Raw genomic sequence first — 5649 nt, 5'->3', positions numbered from 1 at the left:
ATTTTGGTGTTCTTCTCGGGCTTAAACAGTATGATGAAACACTTTGGAGCAAATATACACATTATTAGTCCAAAGCTGGAGGCCAGAATGGCAAAAATCTCCACAACCACAGTGAATTTCCCAGGAGAGCTGACATATGCTGGGATAAAGGTGATCCACACTGCACAGAATATCAACATGCTGAAGGTGATAAGCTTGGCTTCATTAAAATTATCAGGTAATTTGCGGGCTAAGACAGCTAAAACAAAACAAAAGGCAGCAAGTAGGCCTATGTAACTGAGCACAGCCCAGAAGCCAACAGCAGAGCCTAATGCACATTCCAGTATGATTTTCTCCTTGTATGCGGTTAGATTTTTAATTGGGAATGGAGGGCTAAGTACCAACCAAATAGTACATATTAAAACTTGAATAAAGGTGAAAGACACAACAGTCATTCTTTGCTGTGGAGGACCAAACCATTTCATGACATTGCTACCTGGAAGTGTAGCTTTAAAAGCCATTAAAACCACTATAGTTTTCCCAAGTACACAGGAGATACAGAGTACAAAGGTGATCCCAAATGCAGTGTGACGCAGCATGCAGGACCACTCTGATGGTGCTCCAATGAAAGTTAATGAACATAAGAAACACAGAGTCAGTGAGATGAGCAGCAGGAAGCTCAGCTCAGAGTTGTTGGCTCGGACAATTGGAGTTTTCCTGTTATAAAGAATACAGCCCCAGTCATAATGGCCAGACAAGCACCCAGAACTGAAAATGCAGCGAGGATGATTCCAAGGATGTCTTGAAAGGAAAGAAATTCTACAGGCTTAGGGATACAAGTGTCTCTCTTGGCATTAGGCCAGAATTCCTTGTGGCAGGGTATACAATCAGTTGAATCTGAATTAAAAAACGTAAATAAATAAAGAGAGATGGAAAGATGAATATGTCATGAATAAAAATGTATCATAGGATTTAGAGGTTTCATACTTAATATGGCGATAAGAATTTCAAAACATACTTCTTCAACACAAGCTCTTGAATTTCAGTTTCAGCTCAAATCAAACACTTAATATGTGCTTTTTTAGTAATAATTTTCGAATGATTTAGTATCTTTCAATGTATTTGTGTGAGATTTATTTTTTTCAAGGCACAAAAATAAAATTCACATTTCATTATAACAATATCTTATTCTGAGTCCTGTTTTTGAGTTGTTCAATACAACCAATGGTAATTAAAAAGTTCCAAATGTAAATTTAATATCCTGTGTGTGCATATGTCTAGTACAAATTCCAAATGATATTAGGAGTCATGCATTCATCTGAATGTTACCCTGAAATGTGCCAGACACATGAATGTTACATAGGTAAGCACACGGCAGTGATTTCTCATTGCAGAACAATGAAACCATCCCACCAGAAAACTGTTCAGAAGCGTTTTGAAAAACAGAATAAATTTTTTTACCTATCCTCCATAATTCCAGCATTCCAATTTGCTTGGTTAGGGGGTATGGCAATAGAAAAGGTGTGTAAATATTGAATTATAATGCTATCAACTGAATTCACACAACATTCACAGTTTCGAATTCTCGGAAGTCACAAAAATATATTTTCAGTGATTGATGAACCACAGGAATATCAGAAATATTAGCACTGAATCTATATTTGGGTGAAATAATGAAAGAAAAAATGTTTTTCACTTCCTTTTTTTCCAATTTTAATTTTTCAAATGTTTTTTTAAGATTTGACAAAACAAGTATTTAAGGTTTATTTGTAGTTGTTCTTAGCTTTATACATCATTTACATCATATCATTACAAATCGCAAACACACTAGAATAAACGAATAAAAGGTATTACAAATAACACAAAATAACAAACATTTCTAAATGTAATTATTACGGAAGAAGGACATTGTAAAAAAATTTTTTAATGAATTTTGGATAATGTGTGGCATTAATTGTGCTAAGAAAGGTATAAAAACAGAGTGCTCATGTGAAACATACTGATATGCAGGATGTAGGACCCAAATGCAGGACAAGAGAAACAGAGGGAAATAAACTAAAAGAGGCAGCTTTTATTGTGCTGTGAAAACTTGAATACTAGTTACAAGAAACAAAACATAACAACTAGAAGCTAGGAAACTAGGAACTCAGCAAACCAGAAAACTAGAAACAAAGAAGCTAGAAACTTGGAGCTGATGAATAAAATATAGGAACCAGGAGCACAGAGGAAACACACAGTACTGAGATGGTACAATGCAACAATGGACAGAGGAAAACACAGGGCTTAAATACACCAGGGAGAAGGGAATGAGAAACAGGAGCGCACAGCAGGAAATAATCACATATAGCGAGATGTGAAGGAAGTGAAACTGAAACCAATGAGCATAAACTGAGTGTTTCAGCTGATCTGAGGCTTTCTGGGAGTTTGTTCCAGATATATGGAGCATAAAAGCTGAATGCAGCTTCTCCGTGTCTGGTTCTGACTCTTACTTACTTAGACTTAGTTCCTCCTACGCCGAGCGGCGCATCGGGCGGCTAGTGATCTCCATCGATGTCGGTCAGCAGCGATTGCTTCAGCTTCGTCCCAGGCAATGTCGACAGTTCTCAGATCGTCCATAAATGTTCGACGCCATGTGGTCTTTGGTCGGCCTTGCTTTCGCTTGCCAGTGCGTGGACTCTGGGAACTGATAAAAGACCGGATCCAGATGACCTGAGGGATCTGGAAGGTTCATACTGGGTCAGGAGGTCACTGATGTATTTTGGTCCTAAACCATTCAGAGCTTTATAGACCAGCATCAGAACTTTAAAGTCTATCCTCTGACGGACAGGCAGCCAGTGTAAAGACCTCAGAGCTGGACTGATGTGGTCCACTTTTTTGGTCTTAGTGAGGACTCGAGCAGCAGAGTTCTGAATGAGCTGTAGTTGTCTGACTGATTTTTTAGGTAGACCTGTAAAGATGCTGTTACAGTAATCAAGCCTACTAAAGATGAATGCATGGACTAGTTTTTCCAGGTCCTGTTGAGACATCAGATCTTTTATCCTTGAAATATTCTTCAGGTGATAGTAAGCTGATTTTGTTATTGTCTTAATGTGTTTTTCTAAGTTTAGGTCTGCATCCATCACTACACCCAAATTTTTCGCCTCGTTTCTGGTTTTTAGTAGGGGTGCAACAAAACACAAAATTCACGGTTTGGTTTGATACTTTGGTGTCACGGTTCAATATTTTTTAAAACAAAAAAATGTTCATGCCTTTTTAATTTGTCATTTATTAAAATTATAAATATATATTTTAACTCAAAAGTACAGTTTTTAAATTTAATGTTGCTGAAACAACAAAATAATAAAAAAAAAAATCTATCGAGAAATCACTCATCTTTGGAAAAGAGAGTTTATTACAGAGAAATGGCTCTTTCCAAAATAAAAGCTATACTATACGCTTCTTCTGGGGTATATTCTCAGCAGCATATTAAACATATCAGGTCCCCATAAGGAGAATCATGTGCTAACGGCTGTCTAAATGACTCGGGTAAAGTTTGTAGCATGCGTGCTTGTTGTTTTTGTCTGCTTCCACTTGTCTTTGCACTAGGATGATGTCGGCGTAAATGTGCAGTCATATTCATTGTGTTCCCACTAGTGCTGTCAGCGTTAATCTCGTTAAAATAACGCAGCAAATCTTAGTAAATGAGTTACCGCGGATCGCTCCGTGCGTGGGGCTGGACGGCGTCAACACGTTAAAAAGCTAATTGCGCTAACGCACTAGTTCCCACCAATTGAGCATTGCGTGGCACATCCGACATACTGTTTTACTTTTGTCCATGACGCGCTTACCATCAGGGTCATGCTTCACATGAAAACCAAGATAGTTCCAAAGCGCCAGATCTGAATGAGGGGGAGGTTTTTCGGGTATCGTTGAGGCAGTTTGCCATGTTGCAACGAGCTTAGCTTCTGTCTTGCTAGCTTGCGCTGCGCTCAGTGGATCTGCACTCGACAGTGCAGCCTAGGCGGAGTAGTCGAACGCAGATCCACTGAGCGCTCAACACAGACAGCATCGTCAGAAGAAAAGTTGATAAAATAAATAAAAAATGTTGTATTGTTCGATACATATGCGTACCGAACCGAAAGCACTGTATCGAACGGTTCAATATCGATACGAGTATTGTTGCACCCCTAGTTTTTAGGTGTATAGATTGAAGTTCTCTGGTGACCTGTAATCGTTTTTCTTTGGCCCAAAGACTATTACCTCAGTTTTGTTTTTGTTTAGCTGGAGAAAATTGTGGCACAACCAGTCATTAATTTCCTCAATGCATTTACCAAGAGCCTGTACAGGGCCTCGGTCTCCTGGTGACATTGTGATATATATTTGTGTGTCATCTGCATAGCTGTGATAGTTTATTTTGTTGTTCTTTATAATCTGTGCCAGTGGGAGCATGTAAATGTTAAACAGAAGGGGTCCCAAGATGGAACCTTGGGGAACTCCACATGTGATACGTGTCTGCTCAGATGAACTAAAAGTTTTAATTTATGATTCCCATAGGAATAAGTTGGCATAAATGTCATGATCCGGCTGTGTGCAGGCAGGGATTGGACCTAAACTCAAAAGCACTGCTATATTGCCTGAGTACAGGGAAAACAGAGAACTAAACTAAACTGGGAAATGATAAACTGAGCCGCAAGGAAACACAGGGAAACAAAGCCATGAGGGATGACGCGACACGGAACAGAGGGAGACTCTGACATAAATACACAGAAGGTAATGAGGGAAGTGGAAGCACACAGGCAACACAGCTGAGGACAATTACACTTGACAGGACGGGGAGGACACGAAACTGGAAACTCTGACACCAAGATGTGGACCTTAAAAGTAACACAGGAAGTACAGAGAAAAGGCCTGGAGAGAGAGGGAGAGAACATGAAGAAATACACGAAGGGAAGAGGAAAACACAGAACACAAGGAGTGGGAGCAAAGCACAATAACTCACATCACTATATAGACAGTCACACAGAGGGACACAGAAGGTAACAACACAGGGGGAACATATGGGCAGAGAAGACTAAACACAGAACAGAGGGCACAGAGAAACATCCAACCGGTTTTTCACATGCTATCAAGGGAAGGATCTCAGAGCAGCCCTTCCTAAATATTTAAATTTTCAGATTTTTCCTTTAAATAAATTTAAAGTGAAACAACACAAAACACTGCAAACCACAACACAACAAAATATAAATTAAAATATGCAAAACAAAAAGAAGACGCACATTTTTTGTCATAAAAGGCCTGGGATGATGTTTTGGGAGAGTGTTTTCCTGCTTGGAATTGCACATATAGGATTCACTGCACGAATAAACTTTCTGAATGCTTTGTCATAATTCCCATCACTAGAATACAGAGCCACATTATGGCTGGTGTTTCTGGTTTTTCAATGAGTTCTGAATTGCACCCACTCCCATTTCAAAATCAAACAACTGTAGACAAGTTGGTGAACCTCCATACAGTAAATTCTTCATTAGAAGAAAAAAAAATCTAAATAAAAAGGTCAGTTGACTGCTTTTAAAGCTTGCAGTTGATGTCCCAATAAATTCGCTGTAGTAGATTCAATTTTTGAAGCCGTTAGCAACAACAACAACAACAACAACAAAAAACTACTCCACTCTCTTCTTAACCTATTATATC

General features: G+C 38.9%; 1 pseudogene; it reads right to left on the bottom strand.

The window, feature by feature from the left end:
* Positions 1-5: 5 nt before the first annotated feature.
* LOC121813450 lies at positions 6-2595 on the bottom strand (annotated as a pseudogene).
* Between the last annotated feature and the right edge of the window lie 3054 nt (positions 2596-5649).

The sequence above is a fragment of the Haplochromis burtoni genome, unplaced genomic scaffold (assembly GCF_018398535.1).
Source record: "Haplochromis burtoni strain Fernald_Lab_line unplaced genomic scaffold, NCSU_Asbu1 Contig_1710, whole genome shotgun sequence".
In the NCBI taxonomy this organism is placed as follows: domain Eukaryota; kingdom Metazoa; phylum Chordata; class Actinopteri; order Cichliformes; family Cichlidae; genus Haplochromis; species Haplochromis burtoni.
Note: the sequence above shows the minus strand (reverse complement) of the source record. Positions and strands in the feature narration are given on the sequence as shown.